General features: G+C 44.6%; 42 non-coding genes and 11 pseudogenes across 42 annotated transcripts in view; all 53 read left to right on the top strand.

The window, feature by feature from the left end:
- The window catches only part of LOC150024585 (5S ribosomal RNA), a 119-nt gene extending 112 nt beyond the window's left edge, over positions 1 to 7 (top strand). Inside the window, exon 1 of the ribosomal RNA XR_016517078.1 lies at positions 1 to 7. This exon is cut by the window's left edge and continues 112 nt beyond it. This is a non-coding gene — a ribosomal RNA (5S ribosomal RNA).
- A 232-nt stretch (positions 8 to 239) lies between these two features.
- Positions 240 to 358, top strand: LOC150024586 (5S ribosomal RNA). Its single transcript, XR_016516945.1, has one exon. It is a non-coding gene; the product is annotated as a 5S ribosomal RNA (ribosomal RNA).
- A 232-nt stretch (positions 359 to 590) lies between these two features.
- Positions 591 to 709, top strand: LOC150024587 (5S ribosomal RNA). Its single transcript, XR_016516910.1, has one exon. It is a non-coding gene; the product is annotated as a 5S ribosomal RNA (ribosomal RNA).
- A 232-nt stretch (positions 710 to 941) lies between these two features.
- Positions 942 to 1060, top strand: LOC150024588 (5S ribosomal RNA). The gene has a single exon (XR_016517034.1). It is a non-coding gene; the product is annotated as a 5S ribosomal RNA (ribosomal RNA).
- Positions 1061 to 1292: 232 nt separating this feature from the next.
- LOC150024589 (5S ribosomal RNA) lies at positions 1293 to 1411 on the top strand. Its single transcript, XR_016516911.1, has one exon. It is a non-coding gene; the product is annotated as a 5S ribosomal RNA (ribosomal RNA).
- A 232-nt stretch (positions 1412 to 1643) lies between these two features.
- On the top strand, positions 1644 to 1762 carry LOC150024590 (5S ribosomal RNA). The gene has a single exon (XR_016516912.1). It is a non-coding gene; the product is annotated as a 5S ribosomal RNA (ribosomal RNA).
- Positions 1763 to 1994: 232 nt separating this feature from the next.
- Positions 1995 to 2113, top strand: LOC150024591 (5S ribosomal RNA). The gene has a single exon (XR_016517065.1). It is a non-coding gene; the product is annotated as a 5S ribosomal RNA (ribosomal RNA).
- Positions 2114 to 2345: 232 nt separating this feature from the next.
- Positions 2346 to 2464, top strand: LOC150024592 (5S ribosomal RNA). The gene has a single exon (XR_016516913.1). It is a non-coding gene; the product is annotated as a 5S ribosomal RNA (ribosomal RNA).
- Positions 2465 to 2696: 232 nt separating this feature from the next.
- On the top strand, positions 2697 to 2815 carry LOC150024593 (5S ribosomal RNA). Its single transcript, XR_016517052.1, has one exon. It is a non-coding gene; the product is annotated as a 5S ribosomal RNA (ribosomal RNA).
- A 231-nt stretch (positions 2816 to 3046) lies between these two features.
- LOC150024594 (5S ribosomal RNA) lies at positions 3047 to 3165 on the top strand. Its single transcript, XR_016516974.1, has one exon. It is a non-coding gene; the product is annotated as a 5S ribosomal RNA (ribosomal RNA).
- A 233-nt stretch (positions 3166 to 3398) lies between these two features.
- Positions 3399 to 3517, top strand: LOC150024595 (5S ribosomal RNA). The gene has a single exon (XR_016517102.1). It is a non-coding gene; the product is annotated as a 5S ribosomal RNA (ribosomal RNA).
- A 232-nt stretch (positions 3518 to 3749) lies between these two features.
- On the top strand, positions 3750 to 3868 carry LOC150024596 (5S ribosomal RNA). The gene has a single exon (XR_016516938.1). It is a non-coding gene; the product is annotated as a 5S ribosomal RNA (ribosomal RNA).
- Positions 3869 to 4098: 230 nt separating this feature from the next.
- On the top strand, positions 4099 to 4217 carry LOC150024597 (5S ribosomal RNA). Its single transcript, XR_016516914.1, has one exon. It is a non-coding gene; the product is annotated as a 5S ribosomal RNA (ribosomal RNA).
- A 230-nt stretch (positions 4218 to 4447) lies between these two features.
- Positions 4448 to 4566, top strand: LOC150024598 (5S ribosomal RNA). The gene has a single exon (XR_016517103.1). It is a non-coding gene; the product is annotated as a 5S ribosomal RNA (ribosomal RNA).
- Positions 4567 to 4796: 230 nt separating this feature from the next.
- LOC150024599 (5S ribosomal RNA) lies at positions 4797 to 4915 on the top strand (annotated as a pseudogene).
- Positions 4916 to 5444: 529 nt separating this feature from the next.
- On the top strand, positions 5445 to 5563 carry LOC150024600 (5S ribosomal RNA). Its single transcript, XR_016517039.1, has one exon. It is a non-coding gene; the product is annotated as a 5S ribosomal RNA (ribosomal RNA).
- A 230-nt stretch (positions 5564 to 5793) lies between these two features.
- Positions 5794 to 5912, top strand: LOC150024601 (5S ribosomal RNA). The gene has a single exon (XR_016516916.1). It is a non-coding gene; the product is annotated as a 5S ribosomal RNA (ribosomal RNA).
- A 232-nt stretch (positions 5913 to 6144) lies between these two features.
- On the top strand, positions 6145 to 6263 carry LOC150024602 (5S ribosomal RNA). Its single transcript, XR_016516773.1, has one exon. It is a non-coding gene; the product is annotated as a 5S ribosomal RNA (ribosomal RNA).
- A 231-nt stretch (positions 6264 to 6494) lies between these two features.
- On the top strand, positions 6495 to 6613 carry LOC150024603 (5S ribosomal RNA). Its single transcript, XR_016516970.1, has one exon. It is a non-coding gene; the product is annotated as a 5S ribosomal RNA (ribosomal RNA).
- Positions 6614 to 7141: 528 nt separating this feature from the next.
- LOC150024604 (5S ribosomal RNA) lies at positions 7142 to 7260 on the top strand. The gene has a single exon (XR_016517041.1). It is a non-coding gene; the product is annotated as a 5S ribosomal RNA (ribosomal RNA).
- Positions 7261 to 7492: 232 nt separating this feature from the next.
- LOC150024605 (5S ribosomal RNA) lies at positions 7493 to 7611 on the top strand. The gene has a single exon (XR_016517040.1). It is a non-coding gene; the product is annotated as a 5S ribosomal RNA (ribosomal RNA).
- A 230-nt stretch (positions 7612 to 7841) lies between these two features.
- On the top strand, positions 7842 to 7960 carry LOC150024606 (5S ribosomal RNA; annotated as a pseudogene).
- A 229-nt stretch (positions 7961 to 8189) lies between these two features.
- Positions 8190 to 8308, top strand: LOC150024607 (5S ribosomal RNA). The gene has a single exon (XR_016517087.1). It is a non-coding gene; the product is annotated as a 5S ribosomal RNA (ribosomal RNA).
- Positions 8309 to 8539: 231 nt separating this feature from the next.
- LOC150024608 (5S ribosomal RNA) lies at positions 8540 to 8658 on the top strand. The gene has a single exon (XR_016517054.1). It is a non-coding gene; the product is annotated as a 5S ribosomal RNA (ribosomal RNA).
- A 230-nt stretch (positions 8659 to 8888) lies between these two features.
- LOC150024609 (5S ribosomal RNA) lies at positions 8889 to 9007 on the top strand (annotated as a pseudogene).
- Positions 9008 to 9237: 230 nt separating this feature from the next.
- Positions 9238 to 9356, top strand: LOC150024610 (5S ribosomal RNA). Its single transcript, XR_016517092.1, has one exon. It is a non-coding gene; the product is annotated as a 5S ribosomal RNA (ribosomal RNA).
- Positions 9357 to 9586: 230 nt separating this feature from the next.
- LOC150024611 (5S ribosomal RNA) lies at positions 9587 to 9705 on the top strand (annotated as a pseudogene).
- A 230-nt stretch (positions 9706 to 9935) lies between these two features.
- On the top strand, positions 9936 to 10054 carry LOC150024612 (5S ribosomal RNA; annotated as a pseudogene).
- Positions 10055 to 10284: 230 nt separating this feature from the next.
- On the top strand, positions 10285 to 10403 carry LOC150024613 (5S ribosomal RNA). The gene has a single exon (XR_016517055.1). It is a non-coding gene; the product is annotated as a 5S ribosomal RNA (ribosomal RNA).
- A 230-nt stretch (positions 10404 to 10633) lies between these two features.
- On the top strand, positions 10634 to 10752 carry LOC150024614 (5S ribosomal RNA). The gene has a single exon (XR_016517101.1). It is a non-coding gene; the product is annotated as a 5S ribosomal RNA (ribosomal RNA).
- A 230-nt stretch (positions 10753 to 10982) lies between these two features.
- On the top strand, positions 10983 to 11101 carry LOC150024615 (5S ribosomal RNA). Its single transcript, XR_016517104.1, has one exon. It is a non-coding gene; the product is annotated as a 5S ribosomal RNA (ribosomal RNA).
- Positions 11102 to 11331: 230 nt separating this feature from the next.
- LOC150024616 (5S ribosomal RNA) lies at positions 11332 to 11450 on the top strand. Its single transcript, XR_016517086.1, has one exon. It is a non-coding gene; the product is annotated as a 5S ribosomal RNA (ribosomal RNA).
- A 229-nt stretch (positions 11451 to 11679) lies between these two features.
- Positions 11680 to 11798, top strand: LOC150024617 (5S ribosomal RNA). The gene has a single exon (XR_016517027.1). It is a non-coding gene; the product is annotated as a 5S ribosomal RNA (ribosomal RNA).
- A 230-nt stretch (positions 11799 to 12028) lies between these two features.
- On the top strand, positions 12029 to 12147 carry LOC150024618 (5S ribosomal RNA). Its single transcript, XR_016517068.1, has one exon. It is a non-coding gene; the product is annotated as a 5S ribosomal RNA (ribosomal RNA).
- A 230-nt stretch (positions 12148 to 12377) lies between these two features.
- LOC150024619 (5S ribosomal RNA) lies at positions 12378 to 12496 on the top strand (annotated as a pseudogene).
- Positions 12497 to 12725: 229 nt separating this feature from the next.
- On the top strand, positions 12726 to 12844 carry LOC150024620 (5S ribosomal RNA). The gene has a single exon (XR_016517088.1). It is a non-coding gene; the product is annotated as a 5S ribosomal RNA (ribosomal RNA).
- Positions 12845 to 13074: 230 nt separating this feature from the next.
- On the top strand, positions 13075 to 13193 carry LOC150024621 (5S ribosomal RNA). Its single transcript, XR_016517106.1, has one exon. It is a non-coding gene; the product is annotated as a 5S ribosomal RNA (ribosomal RNA).
- A 230-nt stretch (positions 13194 to 13423) lies between these two features.
- On the top strand, positions 13424 to 13542 carry LOC150024622 (5S ribosomal RNA). Its single transcript, XR_016517093.1, has one exon. It is a non-coding gene; the product is annotated as a 5S ribosomal RNA (ribosomal RNA).
- Positions 13543 to 13772: 230 nt separating this feature from the next.
- Positions 13773 to 13891, top strand: LOC150024623 (5S ribosomal RNA). The gene has a single exon (XR_016517114.1). It is a non-coding gene; the product is annotated as a 5S ribosomal RNA (ribosomal RNA).
- A 230-nt stretch (positions 13892 to 14121) lies between these two features.
- On the top strand, positions 14122 to 14240 carry LOC150024624 (5S ribosomal RNA). The gene has a single exon (XR_016516917.1). It is a non-coding gene; the product is annotated as a 5S ribosomal RNA (ribosomal RNA).
- Positions 14241 to 14470: 230 nt separating this feature from the next.
- Positions 14471 to 14589, top strand: LOC150024625 (5S ribosomal RNA). The gene has a single exon (XR_016517082.1). It is a non-coding gene; the product is annotated as a 5S ribosomal RNA (ribosomal RNA).
- A 229-nt stretch (positions 14590 to 14818) lies between these two features.
- On the top strand, positions 14819 to 14937 carry LOC150024626 (5S ribosomal RNA). The gene has a single exon (XR_016517020.1). It is a non-coding gene; the product is annotated as a 5S ribosomal RNA (ribosomal RNA).
- A 229-nt stretch (positions 14938 to 15166) lies between these two features.
- On the top strand, positions 15167 to 15285 carry LOC150024627 (5S ribosomal RNA). The gene has a single exon (XR_016517109.1). It is a non-coding gene; the product is annotated as a 5S ribosomal RNA (ribosomal RNA).
- A 230-nt stretch (positions 15286 to 15515) lies between these two features.
- LOC150024628 (5S ribosomal RNA) lies at positions 15516 to 15634 on the top strand (annotated as a pseudogene).
- Positions 15635 to 15866: 232 nt separating this feature from the next.
- Positions 15867 to 15985, top strand: LOC150024629 (5S ribosomal RNA). The gene has a single exon (XR_016517105.1). It is a non-coding gene; the product is annotated as a 5S ribosomal RNA (ribosomal RNA).
- Positions 15986 to 16212: 227 nt separating this feature from the next.
- Positions 16213 to 16331, top strand: LOC150024630 (5S ribosomal RNA; annotated as a pseudogene).
- Positions 16332 to 16561: 230 nt separating this feature from the next.
- On the top strand, positions 16562 to 16680 carry LOC150024631 (5S ribosomal RNA; annotated as a pseudogene).
- Positions 16681 to 16910: 230 nt separating this feature from the next.
- Positions 16911 to 17029, top strand: LOC150024632 (5S ribosomal RNA). The gene has a single exon (XR_016517110.1). It is a non-coding gene; the product is annotated as a 5S ribosomal RNA (ribosomal RNA).
- Positions 17030 to 17127: 98 nt separating this feature from the next.
- Positions 17128 to 17246, top strand: LOC150024633 (5S ribosomal RNA; annotated as a pseudogene).
- A 229-nt stretch (positions 17247 to 17475) lies between these two features.
- LOC150024634 (5S ribosomal RNA) lies at positions 17476 to 17594 on the top strand. Its single transcript, XR_016516961.1, has one exon. It is a non-coding gene; the product is annotated as a 5S ribosomal RNA (ribosomal RNA).
- Positions 17595 to 17824: 230 nt separating this feature from the next.
- Positions 17825 to 17943, top strand: LOC150024635 (5S ribosomal RNA; annotated as a pseudogene).
- A 230-nt stretch (positions 17944 to 18173) lies between these two features.
- On the top strand, positions 18174 to 18292 carry LOC150024636 (5S ribosomal RNA). Its single transcript, XR_016517111.1, has one exon. It is a non-coding gene; the product is annotated as a 5S ribosomal RNA (ribosomal RNA).
- A 230-nt stretch (positions 18293 to 18522) lies between these two features.
- LOC150024637 (5S ribosomal RNA) lies at positions 18523 to 18641 on the top strand. The gene has a single exon (XR_016517113.1). It is a non-coding gene; the product is annotated as a 5S ribosomal RNA (ribosomal RNA).
- The last annotated feature ends 156 nt before the right edge of the window (positions 18642 to 18797 follow it).

Genomic DNA, 18797 nt, shown 5'->3' on the forward strand with positions numbered 1-18797 from the left:
GCACTTCTTTTTTGTGTTATGTTTTTCTTCCTCTTCCTGCCCTAGACAGTCAAACCATGAGTTCACCTTTTTTGTGCTTTTTTTTTTTTTTGCTGAGCTCTAAATAAAAATCTTAAAGTACCTACAAAAACGATCGTGAAATAGTGTTGTGTAGCGAGTTATCGCGTTCGAGGTCCAACTATTTTGAAACTGAAGCCCACCTGCAAACCCATATAGGTATTGATCGCGCAACGCTTGGCAGGTGCGATCATACCAGCACTAATGCACCGGATCCCATCAGAACTCCGCAGATAAGCGTGCTTGGGCGAGAGTAGTACTAGGATGGGTGACCTCCTGGGAAGTCCTCGTGTTGCACTTCTTTTTTGTGTTATGTTTTTCTTCCTCTTCCTGGCCTAGACAGTCAAACCATGAGTTCACCTTTTTTGTGCTTTTTTTTTTTTTTGCTGAGCTCTAAATAAAAATCTTAAAGTACCTACAAAAACGATCGTGAAATAGTGTTGTGTAGCGAGTTATCGCGTTCGAGGTCCAACTATTTTGAAACTGAAGCCCACCTGCAAACCCATATAGGTATTGATCGCGCAACGCTTGGCAGGTGCGATCATACCAGCACTAATGCACCGGATCCCATCAGAACTCCGCAGTCAAGCGTGCTTGGGCGAGAGTAGTACTAGGATGGGTGACCTCCTGGGAAGTCCTCGTGTTGCACTTCTTTTTTGTGTTATGTTTTTCTTCCTCTTCCTGGCCTAGACAGTCAAACCATGAGTTCACCTTTTTTGTGCTTTTTTTTTTTTTTGCTGAGCTCTAAATAAAAATCTTAAAGTACCTACAAAAACGATCGTGAAATAGTGTTGTGTAGCGAGTTATCGCGTTCGAGGTCCAACTATTTTGAAACTGAAGCCCACCTGCAAACCCATATAGGTATTGATCGCGCAACGCTTGGCAGGTGCGATCATACCAGCACTAATGCACCGGATCCCATCAGAACTCCGCAGTTAAGCGTGCTTGTGCGAGAGTAGTACTAGGATGGGTGACCTCCTGGGAAGTCCTCGTGTTGCACTTCTTTTTTGTGTTATGTTTTTCTTCCTCTTCCTGCCCTAGACAGTCAAACCATGAGTTCACCTTTTTTGTGCTTTTTTTTTTTTTTGCTGAGCTCTAAATAAAAATCTTAAAGTACCTACAAAAACGATCGTGAAATAGTGTTGTGTAGCGAGTTATCGCGTTCGAGGTCCAACTATTTTGAAACTGAAGCCCACCTGCAAACCCATATAGGTATTGATCGCGCAACGCTTGGCAGGTGCGATCATACCAGCACTAATGCACCGGATCCCATCAGAACTCCGCAGTCAAGCGTGCTTGGGCGAGAGTAGTACTAGGATGGGTGACCTCCTGGGAAGTCCTCGTGTTGCACTTCTTTTTTGTGTTATGTTTTTCTTCCTCTTCCTGGCCTAGACAGTCAAACCATGAGTTCACCTTTTTTGTGCTTTTTTTTTTTTTTGCTGAGCTCTAAATAAAAATCTTAAAGTACCTACAAAAACGATCGTGAAATAGTGTTGTGTAGCGAGTTATCGCGTTCGAGGTCCAACTATTTTGAAACTGAAGCCCACCTGCAAACCCATATAGGTATTGATCGCGCAACGCTTGGCAGGTGCGATCATACCAGCACTAATGCACCGGATCCCATCAGAACTCCGCAGTCAAGCGTGCTTGGGCGAGAGTAGTACTAGGATGGGTGACCTCCTGGGAAGTCCTCGTGTTGCACTTCTTTTTTGTGTTATGTTTTTCTTCCTCTTCCTGGCCTAGACAGTCAAACCATGAGTTCACCTTTTTTGTGCTTTTTTTTTTTTTTGCTGAGCTCTAAATAAAAATCTTAAAGTACCTACAAAAACGATCGTGAAATAGTGTTGTGTAGCGAGTTATCGCGTTCGAGGTCCAACTATTTTGAAACTGAAGCCCACCTGCAAACCCATATAGGTATTGATCGCGCAACGCTTGGCAGGTGCGATCATACCAGCACTAATGCACCGGATCCCATCAGAACTCCGCAGTCAAGCGTGCTTGTGCGAGAGTAGTACTAGGATGGGTGACCTCCTGGGAAGTCCTCGTGTTGCACTTCTTTTTTGTGTTATGTTTTTCTTCCTCTTCCTGCCCTAGACAGTCAAACCATGAGTTCACCTTTTTTGTGCTTTTTTTTTTTTTTGCTGAGCTCTAAATAAAAATCTTAAAGTACCTACAAAAACGATCGTGAAATAGTGTTGTGTAGCGAGTTATCGCGTTCGAGGTCCAACTATTTTGAAACTGAAGCCCACCTGCAAACCCATATAGGTATTGATCGCGCAACGCTTGGCAGGTGCGATCATACCAGCACTAATGCACCGGATCCCATCAGAACTCCGCAGTCAAGCGTGCTTGGGCGAGAGTAGTACTAGGATGGGTGACCTCCTGGGAAGTCCTCGTGTTGCACTTCTTTTTTGTGTTATGTTTTTCTTCCTCTTCCTGGCCTAGACAGTCAAACCATGAGTTCACCTTTTTTGTGCTTTTTTTTTTTTTTGCTGAGCTCTAAATAAAAATCTTAAAGTACCTACAAAAACGATCGTGAAATAGTGTTGTGTAGCGAGTTATCGCGTTCGAGGTCCAACTATTTTGAAACTGAAGCCCACCTGCAAACCCATATAGGTATTGATCGCGCAACGCTTGGCAGGTGCGATCATACCAGCACTAATGCACCGGATCCCATCAGAACTCCGCAGTCAAGCGTGCTTGGGCAAGAGTAGTACTAGGATGGGTGACCTCCTGGGAAGTCCTCGTGTTGCACTTCTTTTTTGTGTTATGTTTTTCTTCCTCTTCCTGGCCTAGACAGTCAAACCATGAGTTCACCTTTTTTGTGCTTTTTTTTTTTTTGCTGAGCTCTAAATAAAAATCTTAAAGTACCTACAAAAACGATCGTGAAATAGTGTTGTGTAGCGAGTTATCGCGTTCGAGGTCCAACTATTTTGAAACTGAAGCCCACCTGCAAACCCATATAGGTATTGATCGCGCAACGCTTGGCAGGTGCGATTATACCAGCACTAATGCACCGGATCCCATCAGAACTCCGCAGTTAAGCGTGCTCGGGCGAGAGTAGTACTAGGATGGGTGACCTCCAGGGAAGTCCTCGTGTTGCACTTCTTTTTTGTGTTATGTTTTTCTTCCTCTTCCTGGCCTAGACAGTCAAACCATGAGTTCACCTTTTTTGTGCTTTTTTTTTTTTTTTGCTGAGCTCTAAATAAAAATCTTAAAGTACCTACAAAAACGATCGTGAAATAGTGTTGTGTAGCGAGTTATCGCGTTCGAGGTCCAACTATTTTGAAACTGAAGCCCACCTGCAAACCCATATAGGTATTGATCGCGCAACGCTTGGCAGGTGCGATCATACCAACACTAATGCACCGGATCCCATCAGAACTCCGTAGTCAAGCGTGCTCGGGCGAGAGTAGTACTAGGATGGGTGACCTCCTTGGAAGTCCTCGTGTTGCACTTCTTTTTTGTGTTATGTTTTTCTTCCTCTTCCTGCCCTAGACAGTCAAACCATGAGTTCACCTTTTTTGTGCTTTTTTTTTTTTTTGCTGAGCTCTAAATAAAAATCTTAAAGTACCTACAAAAACGATCGTGAAATAGTGTTGTGTAGCGAGTTATCGCGTTCGAGGTCCAACTATTTTGAAACTGAAGCCCACCTGCAAACCCATATAGGTATTGATCGCGCAACGCTTGGCAGGTGCGATCATACCAGCACTAATGCACCGGATCCCATCAGAACTCCGCAGTCAAGCGTGCTTGGGCGAGAGTAGTACTATGATGGGTGACCTCCTGGGAAGTCCTCGTGTTGCACTTCTTTTTTGTGTTATGTTTTTCTTCCTCTTCCTGGCCTAGACAGTCAAACCATGAGTTCACCTTTTTTGTGCTTTTTTTTTTTTGCTGAGCTCTAAATAAAAATCTTCAAGTACCTACAAAAACGATCGTGAAATAGTGTTGTGTAGCGAGTTATCGCGTTCGAGGTCCAACCATTTTGAAACTGAAGCCCACCTGCAAACCCATATAGGTATTGATCGCGCAACGCTTGGCAGGTGCGATCATACCAGCACTAATGCACCGGATCCCATCAGAACTCCGCAGTCAAGCGTGCTTGGGCGAGAGTAGTACTAGGATGGGTGACCTCCTGGGAAGTCCTCGTGTTGCACTTCTTTTTTGTGTTAAGTTTTTCTTCCTCTTCCTGGCCTAGACAGTCAAACCGTGAGTTCACCTTTTTGGTGCTTTTTTTTTTTTGCTGAGCTCTAAATAAAAATCTTAAAGTACCTACAAAAACGATCGTGAAATAGTGTTGTGTAGCGAGTTATCGCGTTCGAGGTCCAACCATTTTGAAACTGAAGCCCACCTGCAAACCCATATAGGTATTGATCGCGCAACGCTTGGCAGGTGCGATCATACCAGCACTAATGCATCGGATCCCATCAGAACTCCGCAGTCAAGCGTGATCGGGCGAGAGTAGTACTAGGATGGGTGACCTCCTGGGAAGTCCTCGTGTTGCACTTCTTTTTTGTGTTATGTTTTTCTTCCTCTTCCTGGCCTAGACAGTCAAACCGTGAGTTCACCTTTTTGGTGCTTTTTTTTTTTTGCTGAGCTCTAAATAAAAATCTTAAAGTACCTACAAAAACGATCGTGAAATAGTGTTGTCTAGCGAGTTATCGCGTTCGAGGTCCAACCATTTTGAAACTGAAGCCCACCTGCAAACCCATATAGGTATTGATCGCGCAACACTTGGCAGGTGCGATCATACCAGCACTAATGCATCGGATCCCATCAGAACTCCGCGGTTAATCATCCTTGGGCGAGAGTAGTACTAGGATGGGTGACCTCCTGGGAAGTCCTCGTGTTGCACTTCTTTTTTGTGTTTTGTTTTTCTTCCTCTTCCTAGCCTAGACAGTCAAACCATGAGTTCACCTTTTTTGTGCTTTTTTTTTTTTTTGCTGAGCTCTAAATAAAAATCTTAAAGTACCTACAAAAACGATCGTGAAATAGTGTTGTGTAGCGAGTTATCGCGTTCGAGGTCCAACTATTTTGAAACTGAAGCCCACCTGCAAACCCATATAGGTATTGATCGCGCAACGCTTGGCAGGTGCGATCATACCAGCACTAATGCACCGAATCCCATCAGAACTCCGCGTCCTCGTGTTGCACTTCTTTTTTGTGTTAAGTTTTTCTTCCTCTTCCTGGCCTAGACAGTCAAACCGTGAGTTCACCTTTTTGGTGCTTTTTTTTTTTTGCTGAGCTCTAAATAAAAATCTTAAAGTACCTACAAAAACGATCGTGAAATAGTGTTGTGTAGCGAGTTATCGCGTTCGAGGTCCAACCATTTTGAAACTGAAGCCCACCTGCAAACCCATATAGGTATTGATCGCGCAACGCTTGGCAGGTGCGATCATACCAGCACTAATGCATCGGATCCCATCAGAACTCCGCAGTCAAGCGTGCTTGGGCGAGAGTAGTACTAGGATGGGTGACCTCCTGGGAAGTCCTCGTGTTGCACTTCTTTTTTGTGTTATGTTTTTCTTCCTCTTCCTGGCCTAGACAGTCAAACCATGAGTTCACCTTTTTTGTGCTTTTTTTTTTTTGTTGAGCTCTAAATAAAAATCTTCAAGTACCTACAAAAACGATCGTGAAATAGTGTTGTGTAGCGAGTTATCGCGTTCGAGGTCCAACCATTTTGAAACTGAAGCCCACCTGCAAACCCATATAGGTATTGATCGCGCAACGCTTGGCAGGTGCGATCATACCAGCACTAATGCACCGGATCCCATCAGAACTCCGCAGTCAAGCGTGCTTGGGCGAGAGTAGTACTAGGATGGGTGACCTCCTGGGAAGTCCTCGTGTTGCACTTCTTTTTTGTGTTATGTTTTTCTTCCTCTTCCTGGCCTAGACAGTCAAACCATGAGTTCACCTTTTTTGTGCTTTTTTTTTTTTTTGCTGAGCTCTAAATAAAAATCTTAAAGTACCTACAAAAACGATCGTGAAATAGTGTTGTGTAGCGAGTTATCGCGTTCGAGGTCCAACTATTTTGAAACTGAAGCCCACCTGCAAACCCATATAGGTATTGATCGCGCAACGCTTGGCAGGTGCGATCATACCAGCACTAATGCACCGGATCCCATCAGAACTCCGCAGTGAAGCGTGCTTGGGCGAGAGTAGTACTAGGATGGGTGACCTCCTGGGAAGTCCTCGTGTTGCACTTCTCTTTTGTGTTATGTTTTTCTTCCTCTTCCTGGCCTAGACAGTCAAACCATGAGTTCACCTTTTTTGTGCTTTTTTTTTTTTTGCTGAGCTCTAAATAAAAATCTTAAAGTACCTACAAAAACGATCGTGAAATAGTGTTGTGTAGCGAGTTATCGCGTTCGAGGTCCAACTATTTTGAAACTGAAGCCCACCTGCAAACCCATATAGGTATTGATCGCGCAACGCTTGGCAGGTGCGATTATACCAGCACTAATGCACCGGATCCCATCAGAACTCCGCAGTTAAGCGTGCTTGGGCGAGAGTAGTACTAGGATGGGTGACCTCCAGGGAAGTCCTCGTGTTGCACTTCTTTTTTGTGTTATGTTTTTCTTCCTCTTCCTGGCCTAGACAGTCAAACCATGAGTTCACCTTTTTTGTGCTTTTTTTTTTTTTTGCTGAGCTCTAAATAAAAATCTTAAAGTACCTACAAAAACGATCGTGAAATAGTGTTGTGTAGCGAGTTATCGCGTTCGAGGTCCAACTATTTTGAAACTGAAGCCCACCTGCAAACCCATATAGGTATTGATCGCGCAACGCTTGGCAGGTGCGATCATACCAGCACTAATGCACCGAATCCCATCAGAACTCCGCGTCCTCGTGTTGCACTTCTTTTTTGTGTTATGTTTTTCTTCCTCTTCCTGGCCTAGACAGTCAAACCGTGAGTTCACCTTTTTTGTGCTTTTTTTTTTTGCTGAGCTCTAAATAAAAATCTTAAAGTACCTACAAAAACGATCGTGAAATAGTGTTGTGTAGCGAGTTATCGCGTTCGAGGTCCAACCATTTTGAAACTGAAGCACACCTACAAACCCATATAGGTATTGATCGCGCAACGCTTGGCAGGTGCGATCATACCAGCACTAATGCACCGGATCCCATCAGAATTCCGCAGTCAAGCGTGCTTGGGCGAGAGTAGTACTAGGATGGGTGACCTCCTGGGAAGTCCTCGTGTTGCACTTCTTTCTTGTGTTATATTTTTCTTCCTCTTCCTGGCCTAGACAGTCAAACCATGAGTTCATCTTTTTTGTGCTTTTTTTTTTTTTTGCTGAGCTCTAAATAAAAATCTTAAAGTACCTACAAAAACGATCGTGAAATAGTGTTGTGTAGCGAGTTATCGCGTTCGAGGTCCAACCATTTTGAAACTGAAGCCCACCTGCAAACCCATATAGGTATTGATCGCGCAACGCTTGGCAGGTGCGATCATACCAGCACTAATGCACCGGATCCCATCAGAACTCCGCAGTGAAGCGGGCCTGGGCGGGAGTAGTACTAGGATGGGTGACCTCCTGGGAAGTCCTCGTGTTGCACTTCTTTTTTGTGTTATGTTTTTCTTCCTCTTCCTGGCCTAGACAGTCAAACCGTGAGTTCACCTTTTTGGTGCTTTTTTTTTTTTGCTGAGCTCTAAATAAAAATCTTAAAGTACCTACAAAAACGATCGTGAAATAGTGTTGTCTAGCGAGTTATCGCGTTCGAGGTCCAACCATTTTGAAACTGAAGCCCACCTGCAAACCCATATAGGTATTGATCGCGCAACACTTGGCAGGTGCGATCATACCAGCACTAATGCATCGGATCCCATCAGAACTCCGCGGTTAATCATCCTTGGGCGAGAGTAGTACTAGGATGGGTGACCTCCTGGGAAGTCCTCGTGTTGCACTTCTTTTTTGTGTTTTGTTTTTCTTCCTCTTCCTAGCCTAGACAGTCAAACCATGAGTTCACCTTTTTTGTGCTTTTTTTTTTTGCTGAGCTCTAAATGAAAATCTTAAAGTACCTACAAAAACGATCTTGAAATAGTGTTGTGTAGCGAGTTATCGCGTTCGAGGTCCAACCATTTTGAAACTGAAGCCCACCTGCAAACCCATATAGGTATTAATCGCGCAACGCTTGGCAGGTGTGATCATACCAGCACTAATGCATCGGATCCCATCAGAACTCCGCGGTTAAACGTGCTTGGGCGAGAGTAGTACTAGGATGGGTGACCTCCTGGGAAGTCCTCGTGTTGCACTTCTTTTTTGTGTTATGTTTTTCTTCCTCTTCCTGGCCTAGACAGTCAAACCATGAGTTCACCTTTTTTGTGCTTTTTTTTTTTTTGCTGAGCTGTAAATAAAAATCTTAAAGTACCTACAAAAACGATCGTGAAATAGTGTTGTGTAGCGAGTTATCGCGTTCGAGGTCCAACCATTTTGAAACTGAAGCCCACCTGCAAACCCATATAGGTATTGATCGCGCAACGCTTGGCAGGTGCGATCATACCAGCACTAATGCACCGGATCCCATCAGAACTCCGCAGTGAAGCGGGCCCGGGCGGGAGTAGTACTAGGATGGGTGACCTCCTGGGAAGTCCTCGTGTTGCACTTCTTTTTTGTGTTATGTTTTTCTTCCTCTTCCAGGCCTAGACAGTAAAACCGTGAGTTCACCTTTTTGGTGCTTTTTGTTTTTTGCTGAGCTCTAAATAAAAATCTTAAAGTACCTACAAAAACGATCGTGAAATAGTGTTGTGTAGCGAGTTATCGCGTTCGAGGTCCAACCATTTTGAAACTGAAGCCCACCTGCAAACCCATATAGGTATTGATCGCGCAACGCTTGGCAGGTGCGATCATACCAGCACTAATGCACCGGATCCCATCACAACTCCGCAGTGAAGCGGGCCCGGGCGGGAGTAGTACTAGGATGGGTGACCTCCTGGGAAGTCCTCGTGTTGCACTTCTTTTTTGTGTTATGTTTTTCTTCCTCTTCCAGGCCTAGACAGTAAAACCGTGAGTTCACCTTTTTGGTGCTTTTTGTTTTTTGCTGAGCTCTAAATAAAAATCTTAAAGTACCTACAAAAACGATCGTGAAATAGTGTTGTGTAGCGAGTTATCGCGTTCGAGGTCCAACCATTTTGAAACTGAAGCCCACCTGCAAACCCATATAGGTATTGATCGCGCAACGCTTGGCAGGTGCGATCATACCAGCACTAATGCACCGGATCCCATCAGAACTCCGCGGTTAAGCGTGCTTGGGCGAGAGTAGTACTAGGATGGTTGACCTCCTTGGAAGTCCTCGTGTTGCACTTCTTTTTTGTGTTATGTTTTTCTTCCTCTGCCTGGCCTAGACAGTCAAACCATGAGTTCACCTTTTTTGTGCTTTTTTTTTTTTGCTGAGCTCTAAATAAAAATCTTAAAGTACCTACAAAAACGATCGTGAAATAGTGTTGTGTAGCGAGTTATCGCGTTCGAGGTCCAACCATTTTGAAACTGAAGCCCACCTGCAAACCCATATAGGTATTGATCGCGCAACGCTTGGCAGGTGCGATCATACCAGCACTAATGCATCGGATCCCATCAGAACTCCGCGGTTAAACGTGCTTGGACGAGAGTAGTACTAGGATGGGTGACCTCCTTGGAAGTCCTCGTGTTGCACTTCTTTTTTGTGTTATGTTTTTCTTCCTCTTCCTGGCCTAGACAGTCAAACCATGAGTTCACCTTTTTTGTGCTTTTTTTTTTTTGCTGAGCTCTAAATAAAAATCTTCAAGTACCTACAAAAACGATCGTGAAATAGTGTTGTGTAGCGAGTTATCGCGTTCGAGGTCCAACCATTTTGAAACTGAAGCCCACCTGCAAACCCATATAGGTATTGATCGCGCAACACTTGGCAGGTGCGATCATACCAGCACTAATGCATCGGATCCCATCAGAACTCCGCGGTTAACCATCCTTGGGCGAGAGTAGTACTAGGATGGGTGACCTCCTGGGAAGTCCTCGTGTTGCACTTCTTTTTTGTGTTATGTTTTTCTTCCTCTTCCTGGCCTAGACAGTCAAACCATGAGTTCACCTTTTTTGTGCTTTTTTTTTTTTGCTGAGCTCTAAATAAAAATCTTCAGGTACCTACAAAAACGATCGTGAAATAGTGTTGTGTAGCGAGTTATCGCGTTTGAGGTCCAACCATTTTGAAACTGAAGCCCACCTGCAAACCCATATAGGTATTGATCGCGCAACGCTTGGCAGGTGCGATCATACCAGCACTAATGCACCGGATCCCATCAGAACTCCGCAGTGAAGCGGGCCCGGGCGGGAGTAGTACTAGGATGGGTGACCTCCTGGGAAGTCCTCGTGTTGCACTTCTTTTTTGTGTTATGTTTTTCTTCCTCTTCCAGGCCTAGACAGTAAAACCGTGAGTTCACCTTTTTGGTGCTTTTTGTTTTTTGCTGAGCTCTAAATAAAAATCTTAAAGTACCTACAAAAACGATCGTGAAATAGTGTTGTGTAGCGAGTTATCGCGTTCGAGGTCCAACCATTTTGAAACTGAAGCCCACCTGCAAACCCATATAAGTATTGATCGCGCAACGCTTGGCAGGTGCGATCATACCAGCACTAATGCATCGGATCCCATCAGAACTCCGCGGTTAAACGTGCTTGGACGAGAGTAGTACTAGGATGGGTGACCTCCTGGGAAGTCCTCGTGTTGCACTTCTTTTTTGTGTTATGTTTTTCTTCCTCTTCCTGGCCTAGACAGTCAAACCATGAGTTCACCTTTTTTGTGCTTTTTTTTTTTTGCTGAGCTCTAAATAAAAATCTTAAAGTACCTACAAAAACGATCGTGAAATAGTGTTGTGTAGCGAGTTATCGCGTTCGAGGTCCAACCATTTTGAAACTGAAGCCCACCTGCAAACCCATATAGGTATTGATCGCGCAACGCTTGGCAGGGGCGATCATACCAGCACTAATGCACCGGATCCCATCAGAACTCCGCTGTTAAGCGTGCCTGGGCGAGAGTAGTACTAGGATGGGTGACCTCCTTGGAAGTCCTCGTGTTGCACTTCTTTTTTGTGTTATGTTTTTCTTCCTCTTCCTGGCCTAGACAGTCAAACCATGAGTTCACCTTTTTTGTGCTTTTTTTTTTTTGCTGAGCTCTAAATAAAAATCTTCAAGTACCTACAAAAACGATCGTGAAATAGTGTTGTGTAGCGAGTTATCGCGTTCGAGGTCCAACCATTTTGAAACTGAAGCCCACCTGCAAACCCATATAGGTATTGATCGCGCAACGCTTGGCAGGTGCGATCATACCAGCACTAATGCACTGGATCCCATCAGAACTCCGCAGTCAAGCGTGCTTGGGCGAGAGTAGTACTAGGATGGGTGACCTCCTCGGAAGTCCTCGTGTTGCACTTCTTTTTTGTGTTATGTTTTTCTTCCTCTTCCTGGCCTAGACAGTCAAACCGTGAGTTCACCTTTTTTGTGCTTTTTTTTTTTGCTGAGCTCTAAATAAAAATCTTAAAGTACCTACAAAAACGATCGTGAAATAGTGTTGTGTAGCGAGTTATCGCGTTCGAGGTCCAACCATTTTGAAACTGAAGCCCACCTGCAAACCCATATAGGTATTGATCGCGCAACGCTTGGCAAGTGCGATCATACCAGCACTAATGCACCGGATCCCATCAGAATTCCGCAGTCAAGCGTGCTTGGGCGAGAGTAGTACTAGGATGGGTGACCTCCTGGGAAGTCCTCGTGTTGCACTTCTTTTTTGTGTTATATTTTTCTTCCTCTTCCTGGCCTAGACAGTCAAACCATGAGTTCATCTTTTTTGTGCTTTTTTTTTTTTGCTGAGCTCTAAATAAAAATCTTAAAGTACCTACAAAAACGATCGTGAAATAGTGTTGTGTAGCGAGTTATCGCGTTCGAGGTCCAACCATTTTGAAACTGAAGCCCACCTGCAAACCCATATAGGTATTGATCGCGCAACGCTTGGCAGGTGCGATCATACCAGCACTCATGCACCGGATCCCATCAGAACTCCGCAGTGAAGCGAGCCTGGGCGGGAGTAGTACTAGGATGGGTGACCTCCTGGGAAGTCCTCGTGTTGCACTTCTTTTTTGTGTTATGTTTTTCTTCCTCTTCCTGGCCTAGACAGTCAAACCGTGAGTTCACCTTTTTGGTGCTTTTTTTTTTTTGCTGAGCTCTAAATAAAAATCTTAAAGTACCTACAAAAACGATCGTGGAATAGTGTTGTCTAGCGAGTTATCGCGTTCGAGGTCCAACCATTTTGAAACTGAAGCCCACCTGCAAACCCATATAGGTATTGATCGCGCAACACTTGGCAGGTGCGATCATACCAGCACTAATGCATCGGATCCCATCAGAACTCCGCGGTTAATCATCCTTGGGCGAGAGTAGTACTAGGATGGGTGACCTCCTGGGAAGTCCTCGTGTTGCACTTCTTTTTTGTGTTTTGTTTTTCTTCCTCTTCCTAGCCTAGACAGTCAAACCATGAGTTCACCTTTTTTGTGCTTTTTTTTTTTGCTGAGCTCTAAATGAAAATCTTAAAGTACCTACAAAAACGATCTTGAAATAGTGTTGTGTAGCGAGTTATCGCGTTCGAGGTCCAACCATTTTGAAACTGAAGCCCACCTGCAAACCCATATAGGTATTAATCGCGCAACGCTTGGCAGGTGTGATCATACCAGCACTAATGCATCGGATCCCATCAGAACTCCGCGGTTAAACGTGCTTGGGCGAGAGTAGTACTAGGATGGGTGACCTCCTGGGAAGTCCTCGTGTTGCACTTCTTTTTTGTGTTATGTTTTTCTTCCTCTTCCTGGCCTAGACAGTCAAACCACGAGTTCACCTTTTTTGTGCTTTTTTTTTTTTGCTGAGCTGTAAATAAAAATCTTAAAGTACCTACAAAAACGATCGTGAAATAGTGTTGTGTAGCGAGTTATCGCGTTCGAGGTCCAACCATTTTGAAACTGAAGCCCACCTGCAAACCCATATAGGTATTGATCGTGCAACGCTTGGCAGGTGCGATCATACCAGCACTAATGCACCGGATCCCATCAGAACTCCGCAGTGAAGCCGGCCCGGGCGGGAGTAGTACTAGGATGGGTGACCTCCTGGGAAGTCCTCGTGTTGCACTTCTTTTTTGTGTTATGTTTTTCTTCCTCTTCCAGGCCTAGACAGTAAAACCGTGAGTTCACCTTTTTGGTGCTTTTTGTTTTTTGCTGAGCTCTAAATAAAAATCTTAAAGTACCTACAAAAACGATCGTGAAATAGTGTTGTGCAGCGAGTTATCGCGTTCGAGGTCCAACCATTTTGAAACTGAAGCCCACCTGCAAACCCATATAGGTATTGATCGCGCAACGCTTGGCAGGTGCGATCATACCAGCACTAATGCACCGGATCCCATCAGAACTCCGCGGTTAAGCGTGCTTGGGCGAGAGTAGTACTAGGATGGTTGACCTCCTTGGAAGTCCTCGTGTTGCACTTCTTTTTTGTGTTATGTTTTTCTTCCTCTGCCTGGCCTAGACAGTCAAACCATGAGTTCACCTTTTTTGTGCTTTTTTTTTTTTGCTGAGCTCTAAATAAAAATCTTAAAGTACCTACAAAAACGATCGTGAAATAGTGTTGTGTAGCGAGTTATCGCGTTCGAGGTCCAACCATTTTGAAACTGAAGCCCACCTGCAAACCCATATAGGTATTGATCGCGCAACGCTTGGCAGGTGCGATCATACCAGCACTAATGCATCGGATCCCATCAGAACTCCGCGGTTAAACGTGCGTGGACGAGAGTAGTACTAGGATGGGTGACCTCCTGGGAAGTCCTCGTGTTGCACTTCTTTTTTGTGTTATGTTTTTCTTCCTCTTCCTGGCCTAGACAGTCAAACCATGAGTTCACCTTTTTTGTGCTTTTTTTTTTTTGCTGAGCTCTAAATAAAAATCTTCAAGTACCTACAAAAACGATCGTGAAATAGTGTTGTGTAGCGAGTTATCGCGTTCGAGGTCCAACCATTTTGAAACTGAAGCCCACCTGCAAACCCATATAGGTATTGATCGCGCAACGCTTGGCAGGTGCGATCATACCAGCACTAATGCACCGGATCCCATCAGAACTCCGCAGTCAAGCGTGCTTGGGCGAGAGTAGTACTAGGATGGGTGACCTCCTGGGAAGTCCTCGTGTTGCACTTCTTTTTTGTGTTAAGTTTTTCTTCCTCTTCCTGGCCTAGACAGTCAAACCGTGAGTTCACCTTTTTGGTGCTTTTTTTTTTTTGCTGAGCTCTAAATAAAAATCTTAAAGTACCTACAAAAACGATCGTGAAATAGTGTTGTGTAGCGAGTTATCGCGTTCGAGGTCCAACCATTTTGAAACTGAAGCCCACCTGCAAACCCATATAGGTATTGATCGCGCAACGCTTGGCAGGTGCGATCATACCAGCACTAATGCATCGGATCCCATCAGAACTCCGCAGTCAAGCGTGCTTGGGCGAGAGTAGTACTAGGATGGGTGACCTCCTGGGAAGTCCTCGTGTTGCAATTCTTTTTTGTGTTATGTTTTTCTTCCTCTTCCTGGCCTAGACAGTCAAACCATGAGTTCACCTTTTTTGTGCTTTTTTTTTTTGTTGAGCTCTAAATAAAAATCTTCAAGTACCTACAAAAACGATCGTGAAATAGTGTTGTGTAGCGAGTTATCGCGTTCGAGGTCCAACCATTTTGAAACTGAAGCCCACCTGCAAACCCATATAGGTATTGATCGCGCAATGCTTGGCAGGTGCGATCATACCAGCACTAATGCACCGGATCCCATCAGAACTCCGCAGTCAAGCGTGCTTGGGCGAGAGTAGTATTAGGATGGGTGACCTCCTGGGAAGTCCTCGTGTTGCACTTCTTTTTTGTGTTATGTTTTTCTTCCTCTTCCTGGCCTAGACAGTCGAACCGTGAGTTCACCATTTTGGTGCTTTTTTTTTTTGCTGAGCTCTAAATAAAAATCTTAAAGTACCTACAAAAACGATCGTGAAATAGTGTTGTGTAGCGAGTTATCGCGTTCGAGGTCCAACCATTTTGAAGCTGAAGCCCACCTGCAAACCCATATAGGTATTGATCGCGCAACGCTTGGCAGGTGCGATCATACCAGCACTAATGCATCGGATCCCATCAGAACTCCGCGGTTAAACGTTCTTGGGCGAGAGTAGTACTAGGATGGGTGACCTCCTGGGAAGTCCTCGTGTTGCACTTCTTTTTTGTGTTATGTTTTTCTTCCTCTTCCTGGCCTAGACAGTCAAACCGTGAGTTCACCTTTTTGGTGCTTTTTGTTTTTTGCTGAGCTCTAAATAAAAATCTTAAAGTACCTACAAAAACGATCGTGAAATAGTGTTGTGTAGCGAGTTATCGCGTTCGAGGTCCAACCATTTTGAAACTGAAGCCCACCTGCAAACCCATATAGGTATTGATCGCGCAAGGCTTGGCAGGTGCGATAATACCAGCACTAATGCACCTGATCCCATCAGAACTCCGCGGTTAAGCGTGCTTGGGCGAGAGTAGTACTAGGATGGCTGACCTCCTTGGAAGTCCTCGTGTTGCACTTCTTTTTTGTGTTATGTTTTTCTTCCTTTTCCTGGCCTAGACAGTCAAACCATGAGTTCACCTTTTTTGTGCTTTTTTTTTTTTTTGCTGAGCTCTAAATAAAAATCTTAAAGTACCTACAAAAACGATCGTGAAATAGTGTTGTGTAGCGAGTTATCGCGTTCGAGGTCCAACCATTTTGAAACTGAAGCCCACCTGCAAACCCATATAGGTATTGATTGCGCAACGCTTGGCAGGTGCGATCATACCAGCACTAATGCACCGGATCCCATCAGAACTCCACAGTCAAGCGTGCTTGGGCGAGAGTAGTACTAGGATAGGTGACCTCCTGGGAAGTCCTCGTGTTGCACTTCTTTTTTGTGTTATGTTTTTCTTCCTCTTCCTGGCCTAGACAGTCAAACCGTGAGTTCACCTTTTTTGTGCTTTTTTTTTGCTGAGCTCTAAATAAAAATCTTAAAGTACCTACAAAAACGATCGTGAAATAGTGTTGTGTAGCGAGTTATCGCGTTCGAGGTCCAACCATTTTGAAACTGAAGCCCACCTGCAAACCCATATAGGCATTGATCGCGCAACGCTTGGCAGTTGCGATCATACCAGCACTAATGCACCGGATCCCATCAGAACTCCGCAGTGAAGCGGGCCTGGGCGGGAGTAGTACGAGGATGGGTGACCTCCTGGGAAGTCCTCGTGTTGCACTTCTTTTTTGTGTTATGTTTTTCTTCCTCTTCCTGGCCTAGACAGTCAAACCGTGGGTTCACCTTTTTTGTGCATTTTTTTTTTTGCTGAGCTCTAAATAAAAATCTTAAAGTACCTACAAAAACGATCGTGAAATAGTGTTGTGTAGCGAGTTATCGCGTTCGAGGTCCAACCATTTTGAAACTGAAGCCCACCTGCAAACCCATATAGGTATTGATCGCGCAACACTTGGCAGGTGCGATCATACCAGCACTAATGCATCGGATCCCATCAGAACTCTGCGGTTAAGCGTGCTTGGGCGAGAGTAGTACTAGGATGGGTGACCTTCTCAGAAGTCCTCGTGTTGCACTTCTTTTTTGTGTTTTGTTTTTCTTCCTCTTCCTGGCCTAGACAGTCAAACCATGAGTTCACCTTTTTTTTGCTTTTTTTATTTTGCTGAGCTCTAAATAAAAATCTTAAAGTACCTACAAAAACGATCGTGAAATAGTGTTGTGTAGCGAGTTATCGCGTTCGAGGTCCAACCATTTTGAAACTGAAGCCCACCTGCAAACCCATATAGGTATTGATCGCGCAACGCTTGACAGGTGCGATCATACCAGCACTAATGCATCGGATCCCATCAGAACTCCGCGGTTAAACGTTCTTGGGCGAGAGTAGTACTAGGATGGGTGACCTCCTGGGAAGTCCTCGTGTTGCACTTCTTTTTTGTGTTATGTTTTTCTTTCTCTTCCTGGCCTAGACAGTCAAACCATGAGTTCACCTGCAAACCCATATAGGTATTGATCGCGCAACGCTTGGCAGGTGCGATCATACCAGCACTAATGCATCGGATCCCATCAGAACTCCGCGGATAAACGTGCTTGGGCGAGAGTAGTACTAGGATGGGTGACCTTCTGGGAAGTCCTCATGTTGCAATTCTTTTTTGTGTTATGTTTTTCTTCCTCTTCCTGGCCTAGACAGTCAAACCGTGAGTTCACCTTTTTTGTGCTTTTTTTTTTTGCTGAGCTCTAAATAAAAATCTTAAAGTACCTACAAAAACGATCGTGAAATAGTGTTGTGTAGCGAGTTATCGCGTTCGAAGTCCAACCATTTTGAAACTGAAGCCCACCTGCAAACCCATATAGGTATTGATCGCGCAACGCTTGGCAGGTGCGATCATACCAGCACTAATGCACCGGATCCCATCAGAACTCCGCAGTCAAACGTGCTTGGGCGAGAGTAGTACTAGGATGGGTGACCTCCTGGGAAGTCCTCGTGTTGCACTTCTTTTTTGTGTTATGTTTTTCTTTCTCTTCCTGGCCTAGACAGTCAAACCATGAGTTCACCTTTTTTGTGCTTTTTTTTTTTTGCTGAGCTCTAAATAAAAATCTTCAAGTACCTACAAAAACGATCGTGAAATAGTGTTGTGTAGCGAGTTATCGCGTTCGAGGTCCAACCATTTTGAAACTGAAGCCCACCTGCAAACCCATATAGGTATTGATCGTGCAACGCTTGGCAGGTGCGATCATACCAGCACTAATGCACCGGATCCCATCAGAACTCCGCAGTGAAGCGTATTTGGGCGAGAGTAGTAATAGGATGGGTGACCTTCTGGGAAGTCCTCGTGTTGCACTTCTTTTTTGTGTTATGTTTTTCTTCCTTTTCCTGGCCTAGACAGTCAAACCATGAGTTCACCTTTTTTGTGCTTTTTTTTTTTTGCTGAGCTCGAAATAAAAATCTTAAAGTACCTACAAAAATGATCGTGAAATAGTGTTGTGTAGGGAGTTATCGCGTTCGAATTCCAACCATTTTGAAACTGAAGCCCACCTGCAAACCGATATAGGTATTGATCGCGCAACGCTTGGCAGGTGCGATCATACCAGCACTAATGCACCGGATCCCATCAGAACTCCGCAGTTAAGCTCGGTTGGGCGAGAGTAGTACTAGGATGGGTGACCTCCTGGGAAGTCCTCGTGTTGCACTTCTTTTTTGTGTTATGTTTTTCTTCCTCTTCCTGGCCTAGACAGTCAAACCATGAGTTCACCTTTTTTTTGCTTTTTTTTTTTAGCTGAGCTCTAAATAAAAATCATAAAGTACCTACAAAAACGATCGTGAAATAGTGTTGTGTAGGGAGTTATCGCGTTCGAATTCCAACCATTTTGAAACTGAAGCCCACCTGCAAACCGATATAGGTATTGATCGCGCAACGCTTGGCAGGTGCGATCATACCAGCACTAATGCACCGGATCCCATCAGAACTCCGCAGTTAAGCTCGGTTGGGCGAGAGTAGTACTAGGATGGGTGACCTCCTGGGAAGTCCTCGTGTTGCACTTCTTTTTTGTGTTATGTTTTTCTTCCTCTTCCTGGCCTAGACAGTCAAACCATGAGTTCACCTTTTTTTTGCTTTTTTTCTTAGCTGAGCTCTAAATAAAAATCTTAAAGTACCTACAAAAACGATCGTGAAATAGTGTTGTGTAGCGAGTTATCGCG

The sequence above is a fragment of the Phaseolus vulgaris genome, chromosome 10 (genome assembly GCF_051622355.1).
Source record: "Phaseolus vulgaris cultivar YP4 chromosome 10, ASM5162235v1, whole genome shotgun sequence".
Classification (NCBI taxonomy): domain Eukaryota; kingdom Viridiplantae; phylum Streptophyta; class Magnoliopsida; order Fabales; family Fabaceae; genus Phaseolus; species Phaseolus vulgaris.